The sequence below is a fragment of the Salvia miltiorrhiza genome, chromosome 7 (genome assembly GCF_028751815.1).
Source record: "Salvia miltiorrhiza cultivar Shanhuang (shh) chromosome 7, IMPLAD_Smil_shh, whole genome shotgun sequence".
NCBI lineage: Eukaryota > Viridiplantae > Streptophyta > Magnoliopsida > Lamiales > Lamiaceae > Salvia > Salvia miltiorrhiza.
In genome coordinates, this window is record NC_080393.1 from 18,427,055 (window position 1) to 18,448,072 (window position 21,018).

At 34.1% G+C, this 21,018-nt stretch overlaps 1 long non-coding RNA gene across 1 annotated transcript; it reads right to left on the reverse strand.

Annotated features, from left to right (window-relative positions):
• Positions 1 to 2,149: 2,149 nt before the first annotated feature.
• Positions 2,150 to 5,335, reverse strand: LOC130991188 (uncharacterized). Its single transcript, XR_009091098.1, has 3 exons — positions 5,176 to 5,335; positions 3,037 to 3,101; positions 2,150 to 2,441 (listed from the first exon to the last, which is right to left on the reverse strand). It is a non-coding gene; the product is annotated as an uncharacterized LOC130991188 (long non-coding RNA).
• Positions 5,336 to 21,018: the final 15,683 nt, after the last annotated feature.

Below are 21,018 nucleotides of genomic sequence, written 5' to 3' on the forward strand. Positions count from 1 at the left end.
TGCTTCCTGAGTTGAGTTTGGGTCGGGCAAATCTCGGGCCTACTACCTCGGCGTCCAGAGCTTGGCTGAACAATTCAGAGTTCATAAACTCAGTATAATTGTCGAGTACCTTAGGCCGGAGTGAAACTTGTCTATCATCTTTTCTTCTATGTCCACCTACTGTGGGGCCTAACGGACATGCTGCAGAAAATATGGTCATACTTGGTCATATCCCATCTTGTTTTGCTTTGGATTAAACACTTCTTTTCCTTTCCTCTTATAACGGCTATTAGAAATATAATTGTCATATACCCCCGTCTGAAAATCTTCTAAGACAAGTCTGACAGCTCTTCTTGAGTCATCGCTTTTCTTTTGGCCTTCAACCAAAATCTGCAAATTCAGTCAATTGGAATGCAACACAGAAAGTCGTTCATGTACGCAAACACTATATTACGGTCTCAATTTGGATTCTGAATTTCTATCATAATGAATGGTCGATAATATTCATAGGACAAAGACTAATCTCAACTAATTTAAACACAATGAGAGACAACTATACAAAGCTATAGTTTGGGTGGTATACTAGGTCAGTAGACTAATACTTCTTAGTCTTATCGATAAAGGGAATCTACTATGACAACTCACGAGTTGCAAGGCTCAAAATCAACACAACATCAAAGCAAGGTGTTGTAGAAATTGTTCAAGAGATTCAAAAGAATGACCAGAGGGTATGAAATGATTAACTACAAGGTCGAACAAAATGACCTCGAGTAAGAACCCGTCTGGCTTTTCAACCGAAAGTTGAAACATATAGGTTTTCAACCCAAAAGACGTCTACTGAGATTTGGATCATGTGGACTGGCCAGGTCCAACATCATCACTTCCCAGTCACACGGGAAACATTGTCCCGAACTTGAGAAGTCGTGGACATACTATACATAACGAAACTTGAGTTCGTAGTGGCAGCTTAAAGCTCAAACTTAAGGTTCTAGTCCTATTGAACTAGACTCTTATTCCCCAAGGTCTACATACAGACAGTCGAACCATATTTTCTTATATAACTTGTAGTCCCAAAGACATGGGCAACAGTCCAAAGGCGTGTATACTGAGCTATAACAATTCTTATGTCGTCATCAAAAGCTATACTAAAATCCCGATATGCCCGGGTAGTCTCTGCTGGGTCAAACGCGGAGCTTTCCTAACTATCGGAATATGCCTGGACGTAACCCTCTTTAATAGATAAGGGAAAGTGTGAGTCTTCTTATACGTAAGTAGACGTAAAACTCTTAAATGTACAAGGTTATGAACATATTATGCATAACAAAACATAAGTTTCATTAAGACAACTAAACTTATTTTAAGGTCTTCTATTCTAGTGGACTCGGATCCCATTTCCCATGTATGTCACAAATATATATATAACCCGCAAACAATCAAATCACGCCCTTTTTATAATCTATCGTGTAACATAAGTCGATTCGATGTTCCATCGTGTGTAAACATTCGAACGTAGAGACTTATGCTTAAACCCTTGATGCAATGTTTGCCTTGAATTCATCTTGTATCATCATTCCGTGCTTTTCCTTCAACGCGTACATGTCTTTTCATTCCATTTTGTAATTCAAAAGAACCATTGTTTTCTTGTGGAAGCTGAAATGCTCTAAGTTCTCTATCATTCTTCTAAATCATCACTTCAAGAATCTAGATTGTAGAGATATCCTACTAATCCAGCAGTCTATGTTCTTTTAGAATCGTGATCATGCAACTTATAGCAATCTATGTTTTCTGGGGAAAGCATGTGTCAATTCTCTATCATTCTTCTTATTATATCATCATAACTGCAATGATATGCCATGAAAGGCAAAACATTCAACATTTCATCATAGCATGCTCTTTACATAAACATCTTCATGAAACAGTTTAGAATAATAACATCTTTAAAACGTTGTAACTGCAGTTACCTTTTTCCTTGATTGAGCACGATGCAATGGAGTGTTGAGCGGTGTCGTATTAACCCACGTATGTCTAGTGAATCAAACTAGACTTGGCTTTTTAGAATAAGGTTTCTAGTGCCAGAGCAAACGAACTGCTCTGATACCACTCTGTCACAGCCCACTATCCCAATGACGGGTTAACCGGGGTTATGACTTGGGATGAACAATAAGAAACGGAAATTAAAGGGGATTTACTAAGTAACCAACATTAATAACAAACTAGTGGTATATATATATATAACCACTTGGGTAATTCACAAACGAGTCTGCCATAACGACTAGACCCCAACTGAAAGTTAATTAAAATGAAGTAGTAATAAGTTCAAGTAGAAATGATAAATAAGTCAGAGTGTTTGCAGCGGAAAAACGTGTGAGTTATGCATATGGAGATGCATACTCAAGGTTTCATTACATAAACATCAAAAGGGAAATCCGCTCAACACCGATCCATTCCATCGCCTGCTCAACCTGCACATTTAGAAATACATGCAGGGCTGAGTATAAAAATACTCAGTGACATAAGCCGAAAATACAACATGCATACATATATAAATTGAACTGCCAACAGTAACACACAGGGGTTTTCTTGAATGACCTGCGCTTACTAAAACATTTCATTCATTTTCATAAAGGTGGATGCGCATCCCATTTTCAGTCTATATGATCCATATCTGTCCTTTCTGTCACGCGCCGGGAAGGAGGCCTCCTTACCACGGACGCCAAGACCGGTCGCAAGCGACTCGCGGTCTCCATGAGTGTACACGTTAACCCTAGCTAGCGACCTTTGTCTAGCATAGGATCCCAATTGGATTTCCTTTAAAGTTGGCGAACCAACACAGATAGGATACATATAAAAACATAAACATTTTTGGCAGTCAATCATTTCATAAACATTTCATTTCATTTCATGAACATTTCATTTTCATTTCATAAGAGTCATTTATCATTTGGGCATAATAATAAACTGAAATTAACAGTTAAAATCATCTCATGCATATATTCGTATAAGAGGCCTACGACACGCAGGGGATCTCTATATACGTATAGTAAAAGTAATGCCCACCTCAATTGTTCTTAAAGCTGGCGTGGAGTCGTTTCTTCTTCGGCTTCACTTTCTGTCGCCCGGACCTTCATTGATGAAGAGTCGATAAGTTCGTGAAGAAATTGTCATAAGACAAAGTCTAATTCTACGTGCCTAGGGTATCTTTTAATGTTTTAGGGTTCTAGCATCCATAATTCATTACATTAAAGACAGTCAAAAATCAATCATACCTCGTCTAATCTCATTCAAACACATAGGCAACACAAACACATAAGGCACATAAGAATCACAATCAAACATCATCAAAACATGCTCTGTTTTTACACTGACTCAACTTCAAAATTTAATCTGTTCTGACTCCGACATCTCCTGGACTCGAGACTCATACCGAAAGAAAGATCTTCGAGTCTAGTTTCATATAAAAAAAAAGTAGAGTCGAAAACTCCAAGTGGTTTGAGAGATATGACGTTTTTACCACGATCTACCATGTTCGGCAGTTTTGAACAATCGAAAACTTGGATTTTTGAAAAATAGTAAACGTTGTCAAACTGGGCTCAACTTTGGTGGATATCTAGTTAACACAATAAGGTTAATACCATAAAAATTTGGAAATCTAGATCACACAGGAAGCTACTGAAATGAATGACTCTTTCCTCTGTTCTCTGAAATTCTCGGTAGTAATGTGCAGTTTAGGTTTTGCATTTTAAAGAAGTATCAAACGAAGTTGGAATGGCTTGAAATTTTACCAGGGTACTCAAGACTCATGTAGGGACTTGCTATAAAATTGTCAAATCTATTAGACATCGACAAACCGTCGATCACAGTAGGTCAGTAGGCCTACGAAATTCATATTTATAAGTCCTTAAAAAAATAATTTATATAAATCAAGAAATAAGAGTTTAATCCCAAAAATATTCATTAAAAGTCCATCATAATTTAAATAAAAGAACGGACCTCATTTAAAATAAATAGTCCCAAACTCGTTACGCACATATACTAAATCTTTCATGAAACATCCTTTAAAATGAACTTTGATACATAGAAAATAATTCAACAACTTGAGCTCTTAAGAGGTTGTTTTGCAACAGACATCAAATCTGCCTCGGATCTCCAAATGAGGCTCCAAAAGAAATTCTGGAAACTAGACATTTCAAGGATCATTCTCCAATTTGAATCGAATGAAAAAAAATTCAAACGAGCAAGATATGCCCTCTCAAAGATGGGTATTTAACAAGCAAAAATCTGAAAATTTCAGATTTCCAGATTACAACCAAGTCAGTGGGCTTTCTTTAAAAATTCATATCTCCCTTTACAAAACTCCACTGGGAACCCCAAGGGTCAATCTGGAAACTAGGGAGAGATCATAACACTCTACAGTTGGATTTACTCCAAGAACATTCATGGTTTAGAAGATATGACTGTCTAAAGTTCAGTGCACAAAAAGAGTTCAAGTTTGGCAGATTTAGAACATAAATCAGAAAAACCACTTTAGGCTTCACCAAAAATTCTAAAACTGAACAAGTAAGTTCCCAACATGTCAGTGAATATTCAGTAGAAAGATAGGCTTGAGAATCAAAGATTTAAGTCGGCCTTTGCCACCTAAAAGTCGTAGGTTTGTAAAATCTACTGGATGGTACAAGGAATAAGAACTAGATTTCAAGAATTTATACCGGTTGTTTCCCTTACTCAAAAATGGTGAGACCGATGTCAAAAGAAAGATACGGGAGTCTAGAGTGACATATTCAAGTTTCAAAGGTTTTCACCGATTGAAACTTTACTTATGGCCTCCCAAAGATTGTTTACCAAAAATGTATTCCAGATAGGCAGTGATGTTTACAAATTCATAAATAAATCATAAGAGCTCCAAACCTTCTGAAATTTTACCAAAGTTTAGAAAACATATGAAATATGATACACAATTAATTTGGGAATTTTTGGGAACCGTTTGGATGGATGGAATCGCCTTGCAAAACACTGCCGAGCAGTGTGCTTATGGCAGATTCGCTGCCTTACCTCATGCACGGTTTTTCACCCAATAAACTCTACCAAAATAATCATCCAAAATCATAAAACATATCCTCACATAATATAGCACACAAATGTGTAAAAATCCATGGCCATAAAGCATTTTCAGTTGAGAAAAAGCAAAGAAAAACTCACCCTCGAAGCACAACCTTCACTCTATAGTTTTCCCACACTCTCCCTTGCTTTGCTACTTCTCTTGGGGCTTCAAAGGCTTCTATGGAGTGTGATAATGGTGGGAGAAAAGTTGTGAGAGTGGGAGAAAGATTGTAGTGGTGGGGGAAAAGGAGTAGTGTGGTGGAAAGGTAGGAGTAGTGGTAGGGAAAAAGATTAGTGGTAGGGAAAAGAAAATATTAGTGGTGGTAGGGAAAAAGATTAGTGGTAGGGAAAAGAAAATATTAGTGGAGGATAATGGGGTGTTACATTAAGTAAATATAAAAATGTGGTGTAGTAATAACCCATGTGTAAAAAAAAATATATATATATGTAAGACTAATCATCAATTGATAAAATGCTAGAGCATAAAACTCTTGTGATCAAAATTAGAATAAATAGCACTAACATTAGTGCTCTCTCTCAATTTATAAATACATCATAGGAAAATAATTTGAGAAAAATATTGATGGAAAATTTTTATAACTCATCATTCCTAAAGTTCTCGGTAAAAATAAATAAATACATAATTTTTTTTTTCGATTTGAAAACTCAAAATAAATCTTTGAGCTCCATCATTCTCTTAATGGACTCAAAATATATTTTGAGTGCATCATCCGTTGAAATAAAAATAAAAATAAATTATCACGTATGTAATCATCAAATTCACATAAGTCCGTATTTTATTAATGGATGCTGAACCCTAATTACCATAAGAAATCCTTAAATCAATAATTAAAAGTCTATAATCCTTAATAAAAAGTCGGGGCATTACAAGTAATTATCGTGTATTTGTTTTGCTTTTTGTAATTATTATGCATGTCATCTTTTAACAGTCATATATAATATAGATAGGCAATTATCGTGTATTTGTTCTGCTTTTTGTAATTATTATGCATGCCATCTTTTAACAGTTATATATTATATAGATAAGTAATTATCGTGTATTTGTTTGATTTTTGTAATTATTATGCAAGTCATCTTTTAACAGTTAATTTGTAGTTGCAAGGAGAAATTATTATGCATGTAATTTTTTAAGAGTTAATTTGCCGTTGTAATGAGAAAGTAAAATAATACTTTCTTCGTCCCACTTCAAATTACCCCAATTTTTATTTTGAATTGTCCCATTTTGAATGATCCAACTCAAATTGAAAAATAAAATTGAACATTTAACACTATTTTTTGAGTTGTTCCACCGGCCATCACTTTACATTTTTATCATACATATCTTAATCTTCGTGCCTAATTTTTTAGGTCATTTGAAGCGGAACGGAAGAAGTATATATGTTGCATGTGGCCTAATTAATGTTGTGATAGTCCCTACATGTGAATCATCACTTCATCCAACATTATAACTCAATTTTTAACTCATCACCAATTAATCTGTTTGTTTATTAGGTTCTATCAGTAAAAAAAAAGTATTGGTTTCTTAAGAATTCCAAGGTTTATTTAGACATGATTGGTGACAAATTCAATAAGTTAATTATTTTATAGGATATTACAAGTTAAAAAAAAAAAAAAAAAAAAAACACCCGCAAGAGTGAGGGGTTAGGCAAACCCCCCAACCTATAGATAAATCATCAACCAGTATCTCATACAAGACGTTGCCTAAAAGTGACAGCGCCCAACAGAAACAACAAGGAGAAACAAAAAATAAACCGAACAAAAGCATAAATAGACGTAACCCAAATGTGGCCACATCCAGAAGACAAAGGAAAAGAAATCAAAATAGAAACAAACCCAACCAAACTAGCTATCCATATGAAAGTTCAATCTAAAGTTAGGGTAACCAAGTTGATCCATCCTAACCAGAGCAAGAAACTGTCGAGGAGCAGAAAAGCAATCAAAAGTGGTCAACGTCTGAACCTGGTGTCCTCTCATCGCCATAAAATTTGCAGGTCGGTGTCCCTCGCGGGGGATGTGAGTGAAACGTACCCGCTGATATATTGAGTAAGCAGTCGAATCCAAGCAAAAGAGTGATGAATACTAGCATGACCATGATGCCCGGCAAACATAAGCAAAACGATCGCCGACGCATCCATTTCCACCCAAATATGGGTAGAAAAGGTGATAGCCAACTGAATACCCTTAAGTAGGACAACCAACTCAGCATCAAAATTGGAAGAAGCATCACAGGGGGTGCAAAAGGCAACAATGAAGGCTCCAGTATGATCACGAACCACTTTTCCACCAGCACCTCGCTGCGTCTGAGAATCGAATGAACCATTTGTATTCAGCTTCACCCAAGGAAACTCCGGAGGAAGCCAACAAACCAAAGTGGATCGAAGTATCCGCCGCACGAGGGAGCAAGGGGCATGAAATCCACCGGGGAAATACAACCTCTCTATTTTCATGGCTTAAGTTAGGAACGAGTTTTGATATAGTGATAATAGGTTGATTTGCTTTTGTAATAAATAAAGAAAATACTTTTATATTTTTTTTCCGAGCAGTGAACCAGCATGCACCAAGAGGCAATCATCGTACCATAGGAAATTGGTTTTAAAATAATTGACGTTTGACAAATTTTTAGGTAACGACACATTTAATTTTGTACAATTAAATAGTACATAATCGAATTACATTTGGGATAGATGATCATGATATATTTATTTACTCAAAATGAATTTTTAGTAAATAAGAAATAATTAATTAAATTTTTTTACTTAAAAAGTGAAATTATAAAATAAAGTGATAAGCATTAATGATAATTAAGTTCATGCTTATCCCATATTGATTAATTAGATTAATTAATATTGTGTAATAATTATGCGCACAAGCGATGAATTGTGAAGTCCACACGCGCGTCGTCGCCCGTCCAACCCCGACCCTGACCCATGCTGATCTCTTGTAATTGCACCACGAGCTGATCTCACAACAACCAGAAACGTTCCATCATAATGGGACGACGGGTGTTACAATTGGTAACCTCCATGTCATGATATGACGACATGTAACCTTCTCGTCATAATAGGATGACGGGGGTTATGTCGGTAATCTCGCGGAGTGATATAGCTTTACAAACTCCCGTCTTTATGGAGCTTTAAGCATGTAGGCTCCCCCAATGGTGGAATGTTTGTATAAATAGAACAGTCACTCATGCATCATCACCCTCTGAAATCTTAGTCAACACAATTCCTTTCTCTACATACATAGTCTCAAAGCTTTATTCTCTGTTTGTTCCAGTTTGTCGGACCTCGTCGGTCTGCTGTGTGTCGCTACATACGGGACAAAAAGGCGTTTTATCTTTGGGGATTACACACAAAGTCATGAGCACAACCAAAGCGCATCTCGTCTTGAAAAAAAAAGGGTTTCTCGACTCAACTTTCTGTCTACGTTTTCATTAATCTGTAATTTCAATATACTTTCATCTTCTTCTTCATTTTTGTTTCATTGTAATACGCCACAAGATACTACTTTCAACACATACATGCAAAATATATGTATGATTGGATTGTCATGTCAACTCCATCTAAATAGAGGATTACCAATTTTACTTAATTTCTACTCTTTATATAGTGTATTCATTATACTTGGCATATGTGCACACTTAGAGTTTGATACTGAATTTTAGTATTTTGCTAAAACGAAACATACATAATGTATAATAGGTTCAGATTCAGGTAGTATGTAGTATTAAATTTGGACGTCCACACATTTTGTTCATGTGAACACATAAAAGTTTGACATGCATGTGACAGCCTTCGAGTTCAAAAAACGTGAAGGGATAATATAGGAAGAGATTGGTTTTAGGAAAAAAAAATGTGCATGTATATTATTAAATTCACACGAATCTCAGACTTATGCATTTTTGTGTTTAACTATATGCATATTGTGTTCAAACAACTTTACGTAAGAAATATTTTAATTTTTTGGGATGATCATCGGCACAGAGCACGCGAGTTAGGTGCGGCCACAACTGACTCCTCGTCTCAGACATTGCAACATCGATAACAACTCTGCTGCCTCCACGACAAACTAGCAGCAAACCCTAGATTTGTTTGTAGGAAAAAAATGCATAGGGGTATGGTTAAATTCACGCAGATCCTTGGGTTATGAACATTTGTGTTTAACTATATGCACATGTGTTCAAACAACTTTATGCAAGATTTTATTATTATTATTATTATTATTATTATTATTATTATTATTATTATTATTATTATTATTAGAGGGCCATCGGCATAGGGCGCACGAGTTAGGTACGGTCGCCACTTGCTCCTCATCTCCGACATTGCAGCATCAACAACAACTCTGTCGATTCCACGAAAATATGTATCAATATAAGATGTCGATGAATATATAATGTTGACTAAGAGGATAAACAAATGTCAAAAATAAAAGTAAGGTAAATATAATTTTCTAGCCAACATATTTCAAAAATATCTCAATTTCGATGATGACATACTTAGAGGTGCTTAAATTCAACTAGGACGTTGAATTGGCCTGGAATCGAAACCGTAACCGCCTTCAATTGGGTCGATTCTGATTCGTGTTTTCTCGAACCGGCGATTTACAGTTTCAAATCATAAGGGTCCTATTTTTTTATTTTAGTTTTTTATTTCAACCATAACCGATGGTTTCGAACCGCTGAACTAGCGGAAAACTATGTGGTAAGACGAAGGCAAGAGACCTACGTGAGTTTTGATTCCTTCGATATATATAGGCAATTTAATTACTATAACTTCAGTGTTATAATTAAGCTCAAGTCTTATTTCGTTTATTTCTTTTTTTCACTAAGTTACAAGTTGTAATTTTTTTCCCTTCTTTTTTGAAGTTGTAGTTGGCCAATGTACGTAATTGATAATTTCGAACTTTGTAATACAATTTGTAACTCATTATAAATTTGTAATTGATTCTCTATTATTTCATTGTTTCATTTATTTTTAGGTAAACCTCATGAATTTCAAGCCAACAATCTAAAAAACATAGGAAAATCAATGTAGGATTTGTTTTGAAATAAATATACGAACCATGAAACCTTCTACACGGACTGATTTTGGTTCAATCATCGCCTATCGTGAACAGCGGTTTCGAACCGAAATCGGGCCTGTGAACACAGATCGACATACTCCATCCACCCTTCCACGACCGAGTGTCAATTTTGAAGGGAAAAAAAGGAGAAAATTGTATCCTCCTTCTCATTGAATTTTTTTTTTTTTTTTTTTTTTGTAAATTGTTAGGCTTTTCATTGGATTTATTTTTTTTTTGTTAATTGTTAGGCATTTCATGCAATCCTTAAGGGTTAAAAGACTAAATTTACCTCTTTTCATCTTCGACCATTTTAATTTCATTTCTAGTATAGGATGGTTCTCACTTTTCCATTACCGAAAAGTTATTTGGCAATTGAAAGTTTGCGTGAAAAATATACTCGAATAAAAGGTAATTGTCTTTTTATAATTTTTCGGTTACCAATACGATTTTTCGGTATAAAAAATATGGGCTAGTCTTAAATTTGAAAAAAACTCGATTTATTAAATACTGTCATTATTGGAAGTGTGATATTAATAAAAGAAAAAAAAAAGATACATACTTTAAGCTTGGAAGTGATATTTATCCAGAAAAATATAACTAGGTTGATTATTTAACTCGGATACTAAATTTAATTATATGCATGTTGCAATTTTTTTTTCATTTTTTGGAGAAAATTATATGCTGAAAATCATGTTTATACACTTCCACTGAAAAGTTATTAATTGTTGGAAAAATAATAAACTTGATTTATGTAGAGTATTCTAGAATTAACAAGAAACTAAAAGAAAGAAATAAAATATTAAATAGTAGATGAAATAAAATATAGAGAATTCTAGAATCTAAATATTAAATGTCTAGTTAGCTAGATTATTCTAGCAAAGTTGGTTTGACTAGATTTTTTAGGAAAAGTCGGTTTAGTAAACCGACATTAGACAACTATATATATGCACTTGTGGAGTTAAATGTTGTAGTGAAGAAAATAAGAAACTTTGGAATTCAAAGCCAATTCTTCATTCCCTACATATACACACACGTCCACACACTTGCACAATATTTCTCCATATTTTCTCCCATCAATTTAATAAAATTCTCCATTTATATATACTTATATTCCAACAAAGTGGTATCAGAGCCACAAGATTCTACTTGTGGTATGGCGAATTTACAATCGTTTCAAGTCCCCATGCTCAACAAGAGCAACTTCGACAATTGGAGCATCAAGATGAAGGCGCTATTGGGAGCCCACGACGTTTGGGAGATCGTGGAGAATGGCTACGAGGAGCCGCAGGACGAGGCCGCACTATCCCAACAACAAAAGGATAGATTGCGAGACGCGAGAAAGAGAGACAAGAAGGCTCTCTGTCTCATTTATCAGGCGCTAGGGGACGACGATTTCGAGAAAATCTCAAACGCGAGCACCGCCAAAGAAGCATGGGAGAAGCTCCAGAACGCGTGCAAAGGAGCGGAGCAAGTAAAAAAGGTACGACTTCAAACTTTAAGAGGAGAGTTTGAGTCTTTACATATGAAAGAGTCCGAATCGATATCGGATTATTTTTCAAGAGTCTTGGCGGTGTCTAATCAAATGAAAAGAAATGGTGAAAAATTGGAGGATGTTAGAATTATGGAGAAAATATTGCGCTCACTAACCCCAAAGTTTGAGCACATTGTGGTGACGATCGAAGAAACTAAAAATTTGGAGGAGATGACAATCGATCTTTTGTTGGGGTCGTTGCAAGCATATGAGGAGAAGCAAAAGAAGAAGCAAGAGATTTCAGAGCAACTTTTAAAGTTGCAAGTAAACCCGAAAGAGAAAGAAGAAGGTCCGAGCAATGGCCATGGACAATTCGGGAGAGGACGTGGTCAAGGTCAAGATCGAGGAAGAGGTCGTGGACGTGGACGAGGACGAGGAGGCTTCGTCAACAGTAGTGAAAGAAAGGAGTTTACAAATGGTCGGGGGAGGAGCAACCCGCAGTCGAGGTACGATAAATCTTCGATAAAGTGTTATAATTGCCATAAATTTGGGCACTATGCTTCCGAGTGCAAAAGTGAAAAAGTAAGGATTGAAGAGAAGGCCAATTACGCCGAAAGTACAAATCAAGATATTGGTAGTGTGCTTCTGGCATATAAAGGAGAAGCTGGAAGACAAGATGACACGTGGTACCTCGACACTGGTGCTAGCAATCACATGTGCGGGAAAAGAAATATGTTTGTGGAGCTCGATGAGTCGGTAAGTGGCAACGTCTCCTTTGGTGATGAATCTAAAATTCCAGTTAAAGGAAAAGGAAAAATTTTAATCCGCTTGAAAAATGGAAATCATGAATTTATTTCCAATGTTTATTACGTGCCCAATATGAAAAATAATATCTTGAGTTTGGGACAACTCTTAGAGAAAGGTTATGATATTCACATGAGAGATTATAACCTTTCAAGATGGCAAAAATAATCTTATTGCCAAGGTGCCAATGTCGAAAAATAGAATGTTTCTATTAAATATTAGAAATGATGTGGCCAAATGCTTGAAAGCTTGCTATAAAGATCCGTCTTGGTTATGGCACCTACGGTTTGGGCACTTAAATTTTGGCGGCTTGGAGTTGCTATCAAAGAAAGAGATGGTGAGAGGCCTACCATCCATCAAGCATCCCGATCAACTCTGCGAAGGTTGTCTACTCGGGAAGCAGTTCAGAAAGCCGTTTCCAAAGGAGTCAAGCTCAAGAGCTCAAAAGCCACTGGAGTTGATTCATGCTGACGTGTGTGGGCCGATAAATCCAAGCTCCCTCGGTAAAAATAATTATTTTCTGCTCTTCATTGATGATTTTTCTAGAAAAACGTGGGTATATTTCTTGAAGCAGAAGTCACAAGTATTTGATGCATTCAAGAAATTCAAAGCTGCCGTCGAGAAGGAGAGCGGACGACAAATCAAGGCCATGAGGTCCGATCGAGGCGGAGAATTCACGTCAAGGGAGTTTCTAGAATTTTGCGAAGCAAATGGAATTCGGCGGCCCCTGACAGTTCCGAGATCCCCCCAACAAAATGGAGTGGCGGAAAGAAAAAACAGAACAATTATGGAGATGGCGAGAAGCATGCTAAAGACGAAGAATCTGCCTAAAGAGTTTTGGGCCGAAGCAGTGGCGTGCGCGGTGTACTTGTCTAACCGATCGCCGACAAGGAGCGTGTGGGGAATGACTCCACAAGAAGCCTGGAGCGGGAGAAAGCCAGGAATTTCCCACCTAAAGGTATTTGGGAGCAAAGCCTACGTGCATATACCAGATGAGAGAAGGAAGAAGCTCGATGATAAAAGTGAAGCATTCATCTTTATCGGGTACGACTCTAACTCTAAAGGCTATAAGTTATATAATCCAAATACCAAGAAAACAGTGATAAGTCGAGACGTGGAGTTCGACGAAGAAGGAGTTTGGGATTTCAGCTCCAACAGTGACTTCACCTTCATCCCACAGTTAGAAGAACAAAGAGCAGAAGAGCAAGTTGGAGAAGTCCAACAAGAGCCAGTAACTCCACCAGCTTCACCTGTGCCAGTTACTGAAGACTCGCCACCATCTTTCTTAAATGAAAGAGCCACACCACGAGCAAGGAGTTTGGGCGAGATATATGAGGATACTGAAAGGTTAGAAGATCTCACCTTGTTTTGCCTATCTGCTGATTATGAACCTGAAGCAGCAAATAGTGAAAATTGGCGAGTTGCAATGGACGAAGAGATCAAAGCTATAAACAAGAATGATACGTGTGAGCTCGTGACACTACCGAAAAGGCACAAGGCCATTGGAGTCAAGTGGGTGCATAAGGTTAAGAAGAATTCCAAATGTGAAGTTGAAAGATATAAAGCAAGGCACGTCGTGAAAGGATTTCGCCAAATTCAGAAGTTTGCTCAGAATGAAAAATCAAGTTTAAGGGGGGAGTGTTGGAAAAATAATAAACTTGATTTATGTAGAGTATTCTAGAATTAACAAGAAACTAAAAGAAAGAAATAAAATATTAAATAGTAGATGAAATAAAATATAGAGAATTCTAGAATCTAAATATTAAATGTCTAGTTAGCTAGATTATTCTAGCAAAGTTGGTTTGACTAGATTTTTTAGGAAAAGTCGGTTTAGTAAACCGACATTAGACAACTATATATATGCACTTGTGGAGTTAAATGTTGTAGTGAAGAAAATAAGAAACTTTGGAATTCAAAGCCAATTCTTCATTCCCTACATATACACACACGTCCACACACTTGCACAATATTTCTCCATATTTTCTCCCATCAATTTAATAAAATTCTCCATTTATATATACTTATATTCCAACATTAATTACTTCCACTGAGGTTTAATAATATATATTTAAATATCAGAATCATTAGGTAAGTACCTATTTGTTGGGAAAATGGGGGGTCGTATTCCGATTTTACATATACTATTACACTACAATATTATCAATTTAGCAAAAGCAGAAATACCAATTAAGTGAACTATTTTTTTTGGCTTTTCAAGCGTATATATATAATTTTCCCTAGCTACTGCGCGCGTAATTAAACCATATAAATATAGAGAAGAAATTATATAGATGTCTTAACTTTAGGTAGCATTGTAAATTTTTTAAAAGTGCACATATAAATTCAATAATACATAAATACATTAACTTAAAAGGACATTGCTACATTACTAAACACACACACACACAAATAAGTAAATATATATATATATATATATATATATATATATATATATATATATATATATATAATGTATTATTAAAAGATGCATGATTATATACTCCCTCCGTCCACGCTGAAATGGAATTCTATTAACCAAAAGACAAATCCATCGAGTGCACACGAAAAAAGGTTGTTGAGTGTATTGAGAATAAAATGTATTTTAATTAATATTGAGAGTTGTGAAAAGTAAAAAATAAGGATAAATGAGATATTTATAAGTGATGGGGTATAATCCAAAAATAGGTAGGAAGTTCTTTTATGGACGTTACAAAAAGAAAAAGTAGAAAAAAATTTCGTAGACGGAAGAAGTTTAAAATAATACACATAGTGTTGTGAACATAAAAATACATGAATACTATGGAAGGGATGATCGGGTATATATTCAATTATCATATATATATATAGGGGAGAGCTACGGTATAAACACTTCTTAAGATATAAAATACGAACTAACTAAAATGTATGAATTATATGTAGAAAACGTATGAATTCGTTGTGTAAATGTAGGGTTGTCAAGGGCCAACCGGAACCAGCGGTTCGACCCTGAACCGGCCCGGTAATCAACGGTTCCAGCCCGGACCATTGACCACCGGGCCTGTTCAGGGCTGAACCGCCGGTAGTTAAGGGCCGATTTATGTTCAAGTATTTGTCAACCCTGAACCGGCGGTTCGACCCTGAACCGCCGGTTCAGGCGCGTAGGCCACTCAATTTTAATATTTATATTAAAATTGAGCTCAAGCTCTTAATTATTATTTTCCCCCCTTTTAGACAACTCTCTTTCGGAATTATTATAATGAATTAGTTATTTAGTTAGTTTACTTATTCAACTTTGAATATTGTAATTTGTATCCTTGTAATATATTTTTTTGTACATAGAATAAATTCAATAAAGATATCAATTTTTATGCATTATTTTGATTGTCAATGTGTTAGAATTATTTTTCTTTTATTGTATTTCAATTTTCAACACAAGTCATTTAATTTAAAAAAATATTTTGATTGTCAAATTTATAAGTTTATAACTTGTTATAAATTTAAAAAAATGACATGATATTAATTAAGATGACACAAGTATTACTTAAGAATTAAGATGACATAAAAAATTATTATTTAAAAAATATATTAATTGTCATGTTTATAAATTTTCAACACAAGTCATTTAATTTAAAAATATGACATAAAAAATATTACATGTTTATATTTCAATTTCAACACATGTTTATATTTTATATTTTAAGTTGAATAAAAATTTTGAAATTTCATCACAAATCATTTAATTTCATAAAAAAAAATACAAAAAAAAAATTAAAAAAAAGGAAAAAAGCCGGGAACCGCCGGTTTTCGGCCCGACCCAGAACCGGCGGTTTAGGGTTCGAAAACCGGCCCTTCAAATTTTAGGCTGGCCTGTTCAGGTTCATGAAATTTTTGAACGTGAACCGCCGGTTCGGGCCCGGAACCGGCGGTTCTTGAACCGGTGGCAGCCCTATGTAAATGTATGAATTGCGAAGAATAATTTTTTTGCTACTTATGAAATTTGAACTCGGGACCTTGAATTCATCCAACAAGTTGATGAATCAACTGTAGATTTTGATGGTCTAAGAGCTGAAAATAGTTCCTAGTTCATATTCTAAAATGTGTTTTTATTTTAGTCCACCCCTATATATATATATATAGGGAGAGAGAGGGAGGTATTAGGCTAAAAAAGCTTTTAACATAAAAAATATGAACAAGTTAAAATTAATGTCTGAATTCTATGTAAAACACGTATGAATTCGTTGTGTAAATGTTTGAATTTTGAAAATTAAAATTTTTGATATACTATGAGATTCTAACTCAGGACCATGAATTCATCCAACAAAGTGATCAATTAATCGTAGATCTTGTTGATTTAAAGCTAAAAATGATTTCTATTATTTATTTTAAGGCATTTTTATTTTAATTCACTCCTCTCTCTCTATATACACTATATGTATATAGTGAGAAAAAGAGAAATTTGATTGAGAATGCTAATTAATATGTTGAGAAGGGATACGTGTGAATTCTTTGGAACGGGTTCTAACTTACACTTGTGTTGATATATATCTCAGCCACTTGGAGGGGAATCTTAAGAAAGAAAGAAAAATAAAATAAAATAAAATTGTGGTGGTAGAAATATATATCCATCATCATAAATTGATGCTTTTATTCCAAGGCTAAGTCACCCATTCCATGCACTCTCATCACCAAATTAAGCCCATGCTTCCTTTTTCCAAATAAATGCCGCTTTACGTGGAACTTCATCATACCAAATGCTTCCTCTTTTTCACAACACCATCAAAACTTTTTCTTCCTTACAATTGGAATACCATTATTTCAAAGCTGCTTCCTTTCATCATTCTTTACTACGTATCACTAATTTGACTTCTCATGAATTGGTGCGTGTGTATTTATCGAAAACTTTCAAATATGTATACTATAAATGTGACATATATATAATGTTTTAATTATATTCCTATCTTGGATGAGAAGACTATGTATAATCTACTTTGTATTCGATGAGAAAACTAGCTACTCAAAAACATTATGTTGGAATAGGATATATCACTTTTCCACATGAAACTCTAATACATTGTAGTCTCTACTTCGGCTCCTTGCTTCTACCTGCAGACATTAATTAAAAACATATATAGAAGAGCCATTATAATAAAAATTTCTCAATAATGACATAATTTTTTTAAATTGTGTGTGCCTTATAATTGTCACTAAATATAATTGTAAGGCGAGTACACTAGAACAAAGTGGGCGGACATCGACTAAAATTTTTGTTGGTAATTGATTCTTTTCCATCAGTATTTATAGTTACCGACGGAACACACCTTATTTTAGTGACATTTGGAGATGTAATTATTTTTTATGACATGTGAAAGTGTAGTAATTTTGTATGACATGTAAATGTATATATAGCTATTATTTATGATAATGTATTATAATTAATTCTTAGAAAAAAAAAGTAATCACAATTAATAATTAATACGAATATAAAAGAAAAATAATTAAAAATTAAAATTAAAAAAGAAAGGAAAATTTGTGTGTGTGTGTGTGTGTGTGAGAGAGAGAGAGAGAGGGATTGTGATCCATTTTTATATAATAAAAGTATTTTAATTTATGATGGCTTTACATGTAACAAAATTTAATAATGTGTATAGATATCACAACATTTATTACATTTTTTAAACTAATAAAGATTTACTTATATGTTTATAGGTAACAAAATACATAGATATATGTGCGGGTGTAATCAAATTTTATTATAATTTATACCTCTTGGTGTTACTAAAATTATGATACATTTTTTCGGTGTCATTAAAATTATGTGTCATTACTGCTATCAAAAACAAATTTATGTCATTACTAACAATGTATGGCATCTGATATGACTATAATGAATAAGCAATGTATAATATCTATAGATATAGTTGAATGATTTATACCATTCCAACTCAGAAAATCATGATATTATATAGTTATACATATATATGATTCTGACACACATGCATATTTCAGGTGTGCATTTATGAAGTGTTAGGCAAATGTAAAATTATAGAAATATTAATTTGCTTATAATTAATTAGAAGTACAATAAATCAATAATGGCAAACCTCGTAGTTGTTTCTTGCAAAACAATTCAAAAACATGGACCTCGCTATACATATATATATATATATATATATATATATATATATATATATATATATATATATATCCAAAAATGGTAGACGAGAAATATATGTCTTTGAGATCACAATTTATCGCAGTTGCATCATAGGAGAAAGAAAATAAAAATAAACTAGTAAAATAAAAAGAGGTAGGTTGAGACCACATTAATGGGATGATATCAGCTTTTCTGAAGGAGAGGCAGCCTATAACACGCCCTGCCTCCCCTATATTCTTTTTTATATCTATACGTACTATTATCACTTTTACTACTACTACTAGTATATTATTTCATCATCTTACTACTTGTTTACACTTGACATCTTCTAAATCATTCACAAATCAGGACTCTATTAATCTCCTTCACCAATAAATTAAACTAATATAAATTCAATAGCTTTAATTTGATGGTAAATATATTTGATTTTGATATTCCTTTACTATGCGTATTATATTGTGAGTGAAAGTGGAATATATATATATGTAAAATAGTGTGTGGGACAAATGAGAGTCAACTGTAGAGAAAGTTGCAGGGGGGGTGGGGGGCACATGCCTGTAAAACGGAATGTCTTTCAGTCCTAACACGACCACGTCCTTCCTCTCTCTCTCTCTCTCTCTCTTTTCACAAAACACAATCATGTCTCATTTCTTTTTTAATGCTCTCATCATATCATAATTAATCTCCCCTACCATTATATTTCCAAATCACAAATTGCTCTCCCACGTCGGTCGCTCATAATTTCCTCTCTACCAAATACCAATTCTCTTCCTTGTACTTACGTTTGCTCCTCCAATAAGTTTTTTTGCTATCATTTCTTCCACCCAAAACCAAATATTTTTTTCTTTTTATATTATGTATATACTACACACTTATATATGCTTTAATAAGGATACTCCTTTATTATACAACATGTTTCATATTCATTTTTATACAAATGGCTAATGTGAATAATGATATATACTAACATAAAAGATGCAACATACTTTGGAAATTAATAAGTATGCCGAGAGATATAGGCCATGATCCATCTAGTATATTATAATCAATGCACTTTCCGAATGTATTTATGGTTCTACTTAGGATTTAGTAATCTATAATTACAATTTATTAATTATAATTAAAATTTAATTAATGTATTAACTATTAATTCAAGAACGAATGGATTGCATTCAACCTATAGATGTATGTATATATTCATATATAATCAACAGTAACATAAGATTGAAAGGTTTAGTTTGGGGAGAAGGTAGCTAGAGGGTGCATGAGTGAAGTTAGGCAAGACAATGAAGACAAGTGAGAAGCATATATATATTGCTCGCTAAAGGAACCCACTGCATACGAATATGATGATATTGATATGACAAAGAAGAAATCATATACTCATAATGTAACTTCTACTTTTGCTACTATACTATATATGCATACACTATCATCTTCTTATCATCATACCACATTATCAATTACGAGCAAGATCCTAATACTTGAAAAATATTATTTTTATACCTCGTATGTTGGCTATTTGAGCAACGTGTGAATTTTGTTAAGCTATAATATATACTTGGTCGAGTTGCCCACCTCATTTTAGATAATTTTGGAAGTGGGTGAAAAATTGAAATAGTATACAAGTACTATATATCAATTTAAACACCCAAACATTTAGCTTTTTAATGGAGCTATACGGTCATAACTCATAAGGACAAAGTTGTAAAAAATAAAATGGAAAAAACTAATATGAATAGGAGGAGGCGTGGAAATGAATGAAAATGTCATTATGCCTAGTAACATAATAGTATACATAACTATACCATGTCATTGACTTGGCAACTGTATACCTCCTTTTCTGTTTTCCTTTTGCTTATAGCTAGTTTTTATCTTGTTTTAGTTGTGCTTGTTGCAACTATGAGTTAAAGTTAATTAACTTCTTCTTGTATTTATATACATGTATTATTTCTAAAGATGGGTGGGTCTTATTGACTTTTTAGCTTTACAGATTATAGGTGCTTTTTTCTCGTCCTATTGAAGGGAATTAAAAACGAACTAAATTAACTAACCGGATGTAAAGCGTTAATTGGAGGTAATTAATCTGTGTTTCAAATGGAATAAATTGTGGTTTTATAATTGATTAATCAATGGGCCGGGGAATAATTAGTACTATATAATTAATATAATGTAGGGATTATTATTAATTAATGGGGTTTAGCATTTCCAGGTGAAAGAGAAATGATGGATGAATTCCTTTCCTAGTATCCAATGCCCCTAAAGAAGCTAAAAAGGGCCTTTTTGTGATATCTGAAAAAGAGAGTTACTTGTATTGTAATTTTTGATTCTTGGAACATGCCCTAAAGTTGTTAGCTGGGAAAACCTCCATTTCAAAACAAGTTGGAACGTGTATTTTATCTTATTAATAAAGTCAAGAACCTCAAACACAATTTTATTTTATTATTTT